The sequence below is a fragment of the Notolepis coatsorum genome (genome assembly GCF_963971535.1).
Source record: "Notolepis coatsorum genome assembly, chromosome: 7".
Lineage (NCBI taxonomy): Eukaryota > Metazoa > Chordata > Actinopteri > Aulopiformes > Paralepididae > Notolepis > Notolepis coatsorum.
The window spans coordinates 97,612,279-97,626,036 of NC_140171.1; the positions used below are offsets into that span (position 1 = coordinate 97,612,279).

Below are 13,758 nucleotides of genomic sequence, written 5' to 3' on the forward strand. Positions count from 1 at the left end.
GCAGAGGAAGACAAGACAATGTGGGAGAGGGTCGTCACACCTCCCCCCATAAGACAGGGACCCTAGGGTCACTGTTCTCCAACCTGACATGGTATACAACCAACATATCAACAAAATTTTTTAATAAAAACAAAGTGACAGTTGAACAACGTGGTAGCAAAAACATGCCCGCCAACTCCTCATCCAGCCACTCAGCCCCAGACTCAGCAACCCCGGTGCGCCAGAGAAGCCCTTTAAGAGAAGAGGGGTTAAACTAGAATGGGCAGATATGTACCTATTACACCAAATCAATACTAACAAAAACAAGGGACTAAACACGTTTCGCAATTATGCCACATCAATGTGGAACGCCCTACCCAAAGCTGTAAAGGAATGTGAATCACTACCCACTTTCAAAAACACTCTCAAAGAACACCTACGGGAGACTGCAATTCGAAACTGGCCCCTACAAATGTCCTAAACCAGTTGTACAGTAAATTACCAAGTATGGCTTTGTCAGTATTCCAATGTACAGTGTACAGTGTCCCCCACCCACCCCCTACCCAACCCCACCCCACCAACCCAACCTCCTCCAATGTACAGTTTCTACGTCAAATGTATATACACTCTTTTCTGGACACTTTTTGTATCACAAACAGTACTGTATTTGTAAATCTGTTATGTCATAAATGTATAGATGTAGCAGTACTGTCTATCTGTATGTCGTGTGTGTCATATATGTTATGATGAATTGAAAATGGGGGACCCTGATGTACAGTAAACAAGACGAAAGTCTTTCTCTGGTCTGCATCCCCTTAACAATTGTATGTATTGAGCTGTACTGTACCCATTCTGCAATCTGTTAATAAACTTTTCAATCAATCAATCAATTCACCTTCGGTTGTGAAAGACTTGGGAAGGAGCTGATTGGTGGCCACAACCCCGCTTATATAGGAGCGGATGTGGGTGTGGCCAGGCGGAGGTAAATAGGTGTTTGCATGTGGAGAAAGTTATTCATTATTAGAGTGGATAAAGGGATAGTTCCAATAGAGCAGAGCGCTCGCTATACTCATATAACTAGGGTTATAGGATAACCTTACGATATGAGGACTGTGTAACTAGGATGGATATGAGGACTGTGTGTATGTGTAACTAGGAGGGATATGAGGACCGTGTGTAACTAGGAGGGATATGAGGACTGTGTGTACGTGTAACTAGGATGGATATGAGGACTGTATGTATGTGTAACTAGGAGGGATATGAGGAAAGACACACGTCAATTGCCTTGTGTACATTGACAATAAAGTAATCTTCTATCTTGGAATTTGGAATTGAGTCTTTGTGTTTTGGAAAACTTGTGTATTGCAGAGCTGTGGGGAAGACGTGTCTTCTCATCAGCTACACAACGAACGCCTTCCCTGGGGAGTACATTCCTACTGTGTGAGTCACACAAACACACACACACACACACACACACACACACACACACACACACACACACACACACACTCACACTCACACTCACAGACACACATGTTTGTTTACGTGAAATATGGGGACATTACATAGACTTACATGCATTCTGTAACTAACCCTAACCTCATCCCTAACCATAACCTAACCCTAACCATAACCATAACCATAACCCTAACCATAACCATAACCTAATTTGTGTTATGGGGACACCCAAATTCGTCCCCATAATGTTTTTGGTACCCATTGCGTAAGTGTGTAAACAGGTCAGTTTCCCCTGTAGTATAGAAATACAAGTACACACACGTAAACACACACACGTAAACACACACACAACACGCACGCACGCACACACACACACACACACACACACACACACACACACACACACACACACACACACACACACACACACACACACACACACACACACACACACACACACACACACACACACACACACACACACCCACCTGTGGCATATTCACCCACCTGTGGCATATTCATAGATCCAGAGGTGATCTTGTGACGTCCAATAAAGGTGTGTCTCTGTATAACCACAAGGGGGCAGTACTGCTTAAGCTAACCAGCCTAGAGTGGTTTCAGGGCCTCGCAAACTCATCCTTGATAAAATAAACTCGTATTACAGCCCTGCATATTATTGCATCTTTGAGACAAAGAGTGTTTCCCAGGCAGTAAAAAATAAACACATTTGCTTTATTTACTTGAATTATACATGGTTGTATGTTTCATTTTGTTCTTAGTTATTTTTCTCTATTGACTTTATCCACTGTTTTGATTCTGAATTTGATTCAGAAGTAACACTGTTCCACAGATCACTGGCACTCTTATTCTTAAATTGAATAAGGGAATTATTAATGTATATTTGATTGATTGATTGGCTGGTTGGTTGATTAATTGATTGGTTGGTTAATTGGTTATTGGTTGATTGATTGATTGGTTGGTTCATTTATTAATTGCTTCCTTCCTATAGATTTGACAACTACTCAGCCAATGTGATGGTTGACAGTAAGCCAGTCAACCTGGGCCTCTGGGATACAGCTGGACAAGAGGACTATGACAGGCTCCGCCCACTATCCTACCCACAGACGGTAACACACACACACACACACACACACACACACACACACACACACACACACACACACACACACACACACACACACACACACACACACACACACACACACACACACACACACACACACACACACACACACACACACACCTGCTGCCTTACTGCCAGATCAACTTACACTAAACAATGTAATGAGCTCAGTCCAAATAAATAATGAGAGACAGTGAGAGAGAGATGAGAAACGAGAGGTTGCTGAGAAAAGCTTAACATTGGTTAATCCGCAACCTGGGCGTCTTCCTGGACTCCACCCTTTCTTACCAAGCCCACATCAGTTATGTCACCAAATCCGCCTTCTATCACCTCAGCAACATCTCTAGACTCCGACCACCACTTTCCGACTTTCCGAGACCCTCATCCATGCCTTTGTCACCTCCCGCCTGGACTACTGCAATGGGGTCCTGTCCGGGGTTCCAAGTAAAACCCTGGACAAGGACAGGCTCCAGTATGTTCAAAACTCAGCTGCCAGGGTTATCACCTGCACCAAACCCTGGCAGCACATCACCCCCACCCTCATCCACCTCCACTGGCTCACCAGCAAATCCCGCATCACCTATAAAACCCTCCTGCTCACTTACAAGTCCCTCCATGCTCTGGCACCTCACTGACCTCCTCCACCCCCACACTCAGTCACGGTCCCTGCGATCCTCGGACACTGGTCAGCTCTCCATTCCCAAACCAGACTGCGGACCTTTGGGGACAGAGCTATCAGCCTGGCAGCTCCCACCCCTGGAAGTCCCTCCCCGCAGAACTCTGCAACACCCCAACTCTGGACTCAAAACTCACCTCTTCAACATGGCCTTTACCCCTAAACTTCCTACATTGAATGTTGTGTGTTTGTCTACCATGTTTGTTATTGTTGTATTTCGCCCTATGTAAAGCGCCCTTGGGTTTTATGAAAGGCGCTATACAAAACCAAGTTATTATCATTATTATTAGTGTATTTGCATAATTACACTAGGACATCCACCACAATTCACTCCTATCTCTCTCTCTCTCTCTCTCTCTCTCTCTCTCTCTCTCTCTCTCTCTCTCTCTCTCTCTCTCTCTCTCTCTCTCTCTCTCTCTCTCTCTCTCTCTCCATCATCCAGGATGTGTTTCTTATCTGTTTCTCCCTGGTGAGCCCGGCGTCTTATGAGAACGTCAGAGCCAAGGTGAGTGATGTATCATGGTATTTAAGTCAAAGACACCCATTGACCATATTCACACAGTGGACATTTTGCTCTCGAGATTCCTTTCCACTGAGGTGGGAACAGGGTGGAAAGGAATCCCAACCCGAGCATGACATAAGAGCAAAATGACCATTGTGTGTGAATATGGTCGATATACCAGACTGGCACATCCAGGTACTGCCTTTCTTTGTGCTGCTGCTCCTACTCCTAAAAAGACAAGTCAATCATTTCAACACGTCCATTTATGAGAGTTACTGTACAACCTCCCTCCTCTTTACTGAATGAAAAAAAAAGTAGAGGAACTAAAAGGATTTTAGGTTAGAGTGTCAGTTTGTGTTCCAGTGTTGTACTGGGTGCAGTTGTTAATACTGAACACTAGATGGCACTAGATGGCTGATGGTTGTCTGCTCTGGTGGCGTGATTCTTTTCCGTAGTCTCTGTTTGCGAAGACGCTCTCTGATTGGCTAGGCCGCATACAGCGAAGAAGAAAATAAAATACCCTCTCTGACTGGTTTGCCTGTAGCTGTTCCGCAACCGTTGCTATTTCCGGGGTAGGCCTGATTGGCCCCGACAGGCACGTGACCCGCCGCGGCCACGCCCTGCGGCAGCCTCAGGACGCGGCAACGAGGCTGCTGTGGTTCACAGGCGTTTTTCCGCCTTCAACGCCGCCCGCAGCATTAGGAAGGAGTTCGCGGCGCCTTTCACATCGCAGTCATCAGTCATAATAATCGCGCCGCAGTCAGAGACATATGTACAGCGTCGCGCCGCAGTTGGCAGTCATGCAATCATTTATCATTTAACATTTGAAAGGCATACATTGTTGTATGAAATAAAATAGTATAGAGACATATGTACAGCGTCGCGCCGCAGTCGGCAGTCATGCAATCATTTATCATTTAACATTTGAAAGGCATACATTGTTGTATGAAATAAAATAGTATAGAGACATATGTACAGCGTCGCATACATTGTTGTATGAAATAAAATAGTATAGAGACATATGTACAGCGTTGCGCCGCAGTCGGCAGTCATGCAATCATTTATCATTTAACATTTGAAAGGCATACATTGTTGTATGAAATAAAATAGTATAGAGACATATGTACAGCGTCGCGCCGCAGTCGGCAGTCATTCAATCATTTATCATTTAACATTTAAAAGGCATACATTGTTGTATGAAATAAAATAGCGGGGAGAATATGCTCACGCGAGCGGCATCGCTGAGCTCTGGTGACGGTCTTATTGGGGCTTATGCCGAGAACAGCAGTAACACAACATTGCAACTGTTGTGTTACTGCTTTCTGACCGAATTAGTCATTCATTTGTAGCTATAAAGACATATTCATAATCCAACATATGTGTAAAGAAACAACATATTCCGATTGGAAGGACTCCCAGCTCCTTCCTGCTCGCGTCTCACAGGGCTGAGCTGTGCACGGCTTTAGTCTCACTCGAGTGAGGAGGAGCGGAACTTCGGAAGACAGCTGGTTCTCCAACATACAGCGGTGTGCTCTTCAGAATGTACCGGGAGAAACGTTAACTGTACCCCGCAGACATAATAAGCATATAAGCAGTGCTTACTAACGCTATTAGTTACGTTATTTCTGACCGAATTAGTCATTCATTTGTCTAGCACAGTCTCTAACAGTGTAACAGTAAGAAGCATTTTGGATAAAAGTATTCTGTACTTCTGTATGACAACAATGTATGCCTTTCAAATGTTAAATGATTAAATGATACACAGCGAAATCTACGCTCTCGCCTCTCATCCTGCTTTCGCCAACGGCAGCGATGTGAAAGGCGAAGCGAACTCCAGCAGTAGCGCGCTTGCCGCTGGGGCTGCCGCGGGGCGTGGCCGCGGCGGGTCACGTGCCTGTCGGGGCCAATCAGGCCTACCCCCGGAAATAGCAACGGTTGCGGAACAGCTACAGGCGACTGGTTTAGCTCCGAAGGGTCTCTTCCGCCTTGTACATATATTCTCTGCTTCGAAGTGGTTATGCTTAGGCATTCTTTCGAAGTGGTTATGCTTAATAATAATAATAATAATAATAATAATAATAATAATAATAATAATAATAATAATAATAATAATAATAATAATAATAATAATAATAATAATAATAATAATAACTTTATTTGGATAGCACTTTTCATACAGAGGTTGCAGTTCAAAGTGCTTCACAACAGTAAAAAAATACAGGCATGAGCGAGCATAGCAAGCATGGCCGTAGCCAGCTATGAGGTCACCGAGGTCCGGACCTCGGTAACTATTTGTAACTATTAAAAAAAAAAAAAAAAAAATTATATAATTTTTTTTATACATTTTTTTTTTTTTTTTTTTTTTTGTCAACGACCGGCTCACTACTAGGCTGAGACATCGGCCCATTGGTACTGACTGACACTGGGCTGGCCCAATCACATCTCTTACTAAGCACCCCCCCCCGCCAGTCGTGCAGGTATATGATTGAGAGGGGGGCTGGTACATGACTGAGATGGGGCTGGTACATGACTGAGAGGGGGCTGTGGTACATGACTGAGAGGGGGCTGGTACATGACTGAGAGGGGCTGGTACATGACTGAGAGGGGGCTGGCTGGTACATGACTGAGAGGGGGCTGGTACATGACTGAGAGAGGGCTGGTACATGACTGAGAGGGGGCTGGTATACATGACTGAGAGGGGGGCTGGTATACATGACTGAGAGGGGGCTGTGGTACATGACTGAGATGGGGCTGTGGTACATGACTGAGAGGAGGCTGGTACATGACTGAGAGGGGGCTGGTACATGACTGAGAGGGGGCTGGTACATGACTGAGAGGGGGCTGGTACATGACTCAGATGGGGCTGTGGTACATGACTGAGAGGGGGCTGGTAGATGACAGAGGGGGCTGGTATACATGACTGAGAGAGGGCTGGTACATGACTGAGAGGGGCTGGTACATGACTGAGAGGGGGCTGGTACCATGTATTGTGCATCATTGTAGGTCAAACCATTAAAAAGTTAATTTCCACGGCAGCCATTTTGGATTTTGGTCTCTCACAAATTTCCCCCGCCTTTTTAAAAAATCCATTGAGAAACGAAGTGCCACAGATGACCCAACTACTAGGTCCATATCGTATCATCATAATATTATTTTTTAAATCATTAGGATAAGGGTTCCCTTGAAAAAGATGCATGAAAAGGCTGTATAATATACAACACCAGTAGCTCAACTGCAAAAACTGCTTTTTTATTTGATTAGATTTATTTGGAAATTAAAAACACATCATAAAAACAAATGATCTTGACCAATTTGTATTCCTGAGGATATCACCTAAAAGCATTCATTAACAAGCATTAACACTTATTTCCAAGGTGGTCCTCGATGGAAGACATAAAAACACAGCACATTATAGCCTACTCAACTGCAAATTTTTCCTCAACTGCAAAAATGTATGCCTACTTATGTATTAGCCTACAGGGAAAAACACATTCACAACAGGCAGCAAAGTTTGTTTTTAGCCAAGTATGGTAATAAGGTAACTATTAGGATATATATGGTATGGATTACTTACTCTTAATAACTTATTACTATCTGTGGTAGCTCTAGTCTCCACCTACACAAATTGTTTTTGTGCTGTCCATTGATCATGCACCTTCATGTGGTAGGCACATAGGTCAAACTCCCCAAACAAACACACCATTGATTTAATTGCCATATAAGATGAATATAAAACAAGAAGGTGATCTATTAACTGTGTAAACCTTATGCAATATTCATCATTGATATTTGAATACTTGAAATCTGTATGAACTGAGTAGTTAGTATCACATGAAATAAGATGGAACTGCTCCATGCATTCATTGAATAAACAACTATTTTCTCATTACCAGTATGGTATTGTTTAAATTGTACAGCTTTTTGCACATCTTTGTCAGGGGATTCCAACAATTCTGGACCTGAATGTACCAGTTAATTGTAATCATCTCTCTCATGTCTAGTCAAGCCAGGTTGTGGAGGAGAGAGACAGGGATGAACAGGCTATAGACTACGTTGCCCATCCTGAGCCTGCTATGATGCAGGTGTTTTTACATCACCACCCAAAACAAGATTCAGCCAAGAGCGAGTGAGTACACTGGTCCACTTGTCCATGGCACTTACTACCCAGCTTTGTAATGGGTTGGGGGGGGGGGGGGGGGGGGAATAGTACAGTAGGTATTTAAGGGGACCGTAAGGATGGTGTACTGGTGGGTGGTGTCCGACCGATTATAGTGGGCCGGTCTGGGCCAAAAAAATAAATGGACCTCCCTAATTTCTAAACCCTGGCTCCCTGATAGCAAGGTATGGTAAATCACAGTGTTTCACATTAGGATCTAGCATCCTAATAGGCTCTCTATTCAGTAATACAAATAATAAAATAGTTTAAGATGATTAAGTTAAAAAATAGTCTAAAAATTATAAAATAGAACGGACATATAACAACAGTAAAAAATACAGGCATAAGCGAGCATACAAATTTAAAATGTAAATAGCAATGTTACAGCAAAAAGTGTGATAAGATTGTTCAATCAGATGAAAATGGCCCAGTTAGGAGAATCAACCTTGGCTAGGCGGTGAGGTTCACGATGTACCTAACTGGAATGGTAAACAACTTTGCTAGATTTAGGTCAAAAGTCATCTTCTCCTCACAACAGAGCATCACTCCAACATCATAGAACCGACATATGCATTTCATTGGAAGTGTATGAAAGTAGGTAGGTAGGGTAAGAATATAGCAAGGTATGGTAAATCACAGTGTTTCACATTAGGATCTAGCATCCCAATAGGCTCTCTGTTTACAGTTTAGGCCCTCTTTCGACGTGGTTATGCTTAGAGTTATGGTTAGGGTTAGCTAATCGGAGAGCGTCTTTTTCTTCTTCGCTGCAATAAAAGAGCGTCTTCGCTCACAGAGACTACGGAAAAAAAGCATGCGCTCTGGTGATAGTGTGAAGTTAGATGCCGGCATGCCGCTGTAGCCAGTGGTTACCAAAGTGGGTGAAGCGGCACCCTACTGTGCTGTGATGACTGCCCATGGGTGCCGCCACAATCTGCTCATCTCACGTTCTAATTATACATCATGAATTGTACCATGCAGCTCATGAAAACTTGACTTAATTAGTTACATGTCAAAACGAGTTTATAAGCTGATTACACCTATATACTGTTCATATTTAAAAATGGCATATTTCATTTAATTTCAAACCTTTATTTCAACTCATGAGACACTGAGGTTACCCTCATTTACAGCGACGACGAGCTTACAAAACAAAACACAGTTTATCAGCAATTTCATACATATAGGCACAATAAATACGAATAAACAATACAAAATCTAAATCAACAGTTACAAGTCGACACACAGTAAGTAAGTAAGTAAGTAAGTAAGTAAGTAAGTAAGTAAGTAAGTAAGTAAGTATTTATAAAGCACCTTTCATACATGTCATGTAGCTCAAAGTGCTGTACACAATTATAGGCATATATAACGATAAAAGCAATAAAGTCACAGTGATCAGTTAAGATCAATGTTAAAAAAAAAAAATATTATAATAATAATAATAATAATAATAGTAACGTAAAAATGAAAATAACGTAAAAACAGTCATTTGCTTACCAGTTTGGGAGAACAGGTCCGCACAAACATTTCCGCTCAGTGGCAACCGGAAGTGCACTAAACCAATGCACTTGTATGGTAGGTAGCAATGTTTAGCTCTTATAACGTAGTAGTTACGTTTTTATCAGTGGTCATAGTTGGGTCCATAGTGCTTTACCAAGTCCCATGGATCCATCAGTGGCCGTGTATTGTGGTAGAAAGAAAGAAAAAGAAAAACGTATAAAGAAAACAGTCTAAAGTTTGAAAGTGTGGGAGGTCCGCAAAAACACGACCGTTCAGCTCAGAAGCTGAGGCGTGTCAAAAACTTTTGAAGTAGTCAGAGATCATACTTTTAAATGCAGCATAGGGTGGCTATAATTAGATTAGATTCAAATGTATTGCCATCATGCAGCACAAGTACACTACAACGAAAATAAGTTTGGCATCCAACCAGATTGCAAATGTAACAGTAAAGTGCAATAGTAATATACAATATACAATGTACAGGTGATTAAACTGGATATAAAATATATAAATTAGTACTACTGACTACTGAGTAATAGTACTAATCAGATGTACAGAATTGTAGTATTAATATGTACAGTGATACAGGTATAAAGACACCATGGTAGTAAGTCATACTGGCATCATAACTAGTAAGAGTAGGTAAGGGATATGGACAGATATAAATATATAGATATGCAAAAAGGATTATATGCAGGTAAGAATGTGACAGATGTGGATAGATATATACGGTAAGAATAAATATATGTATAGGTATATACAGCATTCATGTACATGCTATCATACAGAGTTATATGGATTATATGCAGGTGTATAAATAGGTGTATAGAAGGATTATATGCAGGTATATTCAAACAGATGTATATATATATATATATATATATATATATATATATATATATATATATATATATATATATATATATATATATATATATATATATATATATATATATATATATGGTGAATATAAATATATAAATGTATATATATGGTATATACAGCACTATTGTACATGTTATCATACAGAGTTATATGGGTAGACTATAGTATAAGATAATTATAGTACAGGTCGTTATGAATGAAGACTATGACTAGATAACTTGATATTCTGGGATCTGTTCAGCTCTCTCTCTCTCTCCATAACATCAGCTGCTCGTTCGGCCACCAAAGTCCAAGGTGAACTGACTCATTGGCTAATGGGCCCCTGAATCCACACTAATCTCCATAGCTTTTGCCTTCTGGAGACAAATGTCCCTCCCGCTCGAAGAGCGCTGTGGACGTGCGTGGAGAAACAGAGGGAAGGAGACAGAAAGCATGTCGCACAAGTTCAGTTCCATGAGCTCTCAGAAGCAGGTGCAAGATATTCTACCGAAGGTTAACCGTCTGTCGTGTGGTAGTGAAATGGTTAACCGTCTGTAGTGTGGTAGTGAAAGGGTTAACCGGCTGTAGTGTGGTAGTGAACGGGTTAACCTTATGTAGTGTAGTAGTGAAAGGGTTAACCGTCTGTAGTGTGGTAGTGAAAGGGTTAACCGTCTGTAGTGTGGTAGTGAAAGGGTTAACCGTCTGTAGTGTGGCAGTGAAAGGGTTAACCTTCTGTAGTGTGGTAGTGAAAGGGTTAACCGTCTGTAGTGTGTCAGTGAAAGGGTTAACGTAAGGTTATGTATATAACCAAGTTCTATGAATTCTGGTGACGCTCAGCGTCAGTCTGCACTAACCTCACTTCGTGCCTAGCACTTAATAAAAAAACTCCACAATGTACCTTGTACATACCGACATCCGTCTGGCCACACCCCTATCCGCTTACCTTCATAAGCAGGTGTGTGGTCACCTACTCGCCTCCTTCCCAAACTTTCACCACAAGGCGAGATCAAGGGCCGCAGCGCCGTCCTGACGCTGAGCGTCACCAGAATTCATAGAACTTGGTTATATACATAACCTTACGTTCTATTTCATTCTGGCCTCCGCTCAGCGTCAGTCTGCACAAGAGGAGCTGAGCGGAAGCCAGAAGCTCGACAAATGTACCCCGCTGAGGCCCCCCACAACCATCAGACCGGGGAGGACCGAGCCCCCCGACCCTCCCTAATGGAGGGATACCCTCCCTATTGGAGGACGGGAGGGAGACGGATCCGACCGTGCAAAGAGGAACTCAAGCAACTCAACGCACAGGGTGAGCAGATCGTGGCTTGACCCCACGACTACGCACACGCACAACCCGCATGCCACCAGGGAACGAACGGAAGGAACAACCCTCGTTACTGCCCCCAAAATCACGGGGTCAAGAGCAAACTCAACCCCGTGGCAAGGCCGTAGCAGCGGAGCGCGAAGGAAGACCCAGACCCACTGAAGGGACTGGATCCCCTGGAAAAAGGGGGCCCGGAGAGGTCAATGACGCCAGGCATCAAGACCCCACCAGGCGGTCACTTAGTGACACCGCCCCCCACATCGCCAGCGTATTCGGACAGGGCCCCTCCAAGAGCGGGCCCTTTCCCCCCATTAGTACGCCGCCTGGCACACTGACCCTGCAACACAGGCAGTCAGCATGGCCGTAAAGCACTCAAAAGGTTAACCAACGGAAGCAGGCAGCGCACCGGGGAAAACCAGGCAGCAGGCTGTAGACCCGAGCCTGTAGCACTGCGGACGAGACAGGCGCCAAAGGGGTCAACTGAAAACAGCACCCCGGCGGAAGGGGCGTATGCTGGCATTGTTGCGCACCATGACAAAGCCTCCATCAACAAACCCCCACCCAGAGGGGTCGAGGCAGAGAAGGCTGACACGATTGGCAGACGTCATGAACGTGCAGGGGCACACTCAACCGGGTAACCCAGGAGTTGAATCTGCTCCAACACACCAGGGAATCAACCACCCTCTCGGTACACAGACGGTGGTTGTTCTTATAACCCCTCAAGAAAAAACTCCAAAACACACCTGCGGGTATACACCAGCTATACCGCAGTACAAGTGTTTCAGTTTCCAAAAAGGGTTATCCCAGGCCTACGGTTTCAACGAAACATTACTTCCGACCGGGCCCGGCGGCTCGGGAAGCACACAGGGTTACCAGAGGAGGTCCAGAAGACCACCCCAACAGCCCCCTCTTCGCCATGCGTGAGAGAGGACCGAAAGAAAGGAGAACCAGCCCCTTATGATAGTGTTAGGTACAACGTGTACCCAACAAAGGGTCTCCATAACGCCTAACCCTGTGACACCCGGGCCGACCCAGCATTTTTCCCCCCGAAAAAAGCACAAGTCCCTCAGGGTACCAGAACAGCAGATCTGCGTCCCCGGCGGACAACGGGTTAACTGACCTGGACCAGCGCGACCAGAACCAGTCCCGTGCCCTAACCACGCCGACATGCCCACTCCAGAAGAGGGGGTAGGTATGCGTGTCGATCTAAAACATGAAAAGAGGGCGCCACCCAGACGGTCCCATTTGTACCGCGCTCAGTGGCCCACCCCAAGGGCGTGAGACCCCTCTACCTATGTTCTGATCTATTCCGTTAACATCCCCCAGATATGAACGAGAATTCATCGAGACAACCTAGTAAACTGGCGCTCGGAAGAGACAAAACTCCATCCCAGTTGCCCTATAAAAACGCTGTTTTAATAACGAGCAACCAAGGCGTACTTAGCCCCCTGCGTGATTCTTAACAGAAACACCCCGAGCCAGCACTATGTACGCGTCGAGACCCAAACACATCAATGGATAGTCTAGCAAGACACCAGACATATTCCTCCAAGTCGCCTGGGAGAACGACACGGAGCCGTCGTGCTTCATGTTCTTTCCTCTTTTTATTTAAAAAAGAAAGAAACACAGACTGACATGAATCCCACGTGACGCAGCTGAGGGTAAATTGTTTTTTACATTTTTACATCCCGCCACCCTCGCCACAGGGAGGAGATGGAAATCCCAAGAGAGACTTCCCACGTGAGCTGTATAGATTGAAAATAATATATTGCAACATTGAGCTATGTAACACTTGGGTTAGGGCTCTCCGAGGAGGAGGCACTGAACCAATACACACTCAATAATCGAATTGAATTGAATACACACACAATAGAGCAGAACTCCTTTTTTGAAGTTCTACTCACCTTGACAATGTGAGGAGGAGGCTCTGAACTCTGAGGAGGCTCCCTCACTGGGAAGGAGAGTCCGAACTCACAGAAGGCACTTCTCCCTGAGGAGGAGCTTCGTGAGGAGGAGCTCTGACAACTCCCTGAAACAGATCCATAACATGGACCTGATCAACCCACGGAAGTCTTACCAATAAAGACGCGCTCAGTGACGTACTCTATGGCGGGGGAATTTCCGCGGTGCACACGCCCAATCTTTCAGGGCGTGGGACCAG

At 44.3% G+C, this 13,758-nt stretch overlaps 1 pseudogene across 1 annotated transcript in view; it reads left to right on the forward strand.

The window, feature by feature from the left end:
• The window catches only part of LOC311231900 (ras-related C3 botulinum toxin substrate 2-like), a 106,555-nt pseudogene that overhangs the window by 26,512 nt on the left and 66,285 nt on the right, over positions 1 to 13,758 (forward strand). The window contains exons 2-4 of the transcript XR_014621061.1: positions 1,348 to 1,419; positions 2,447 to 2,564; positions 3,700 to 3,762. The product of XR_014621061.1 is annotated as a ras-related C3 botulinum toxin substrate 2-like (transcript). The remainder of the gene's footprint in view (positions 1 to 1,347; positions 1,420 to 2,446; positions 2,565 to 3,699; positions 3,763 to 13,758) is intronic.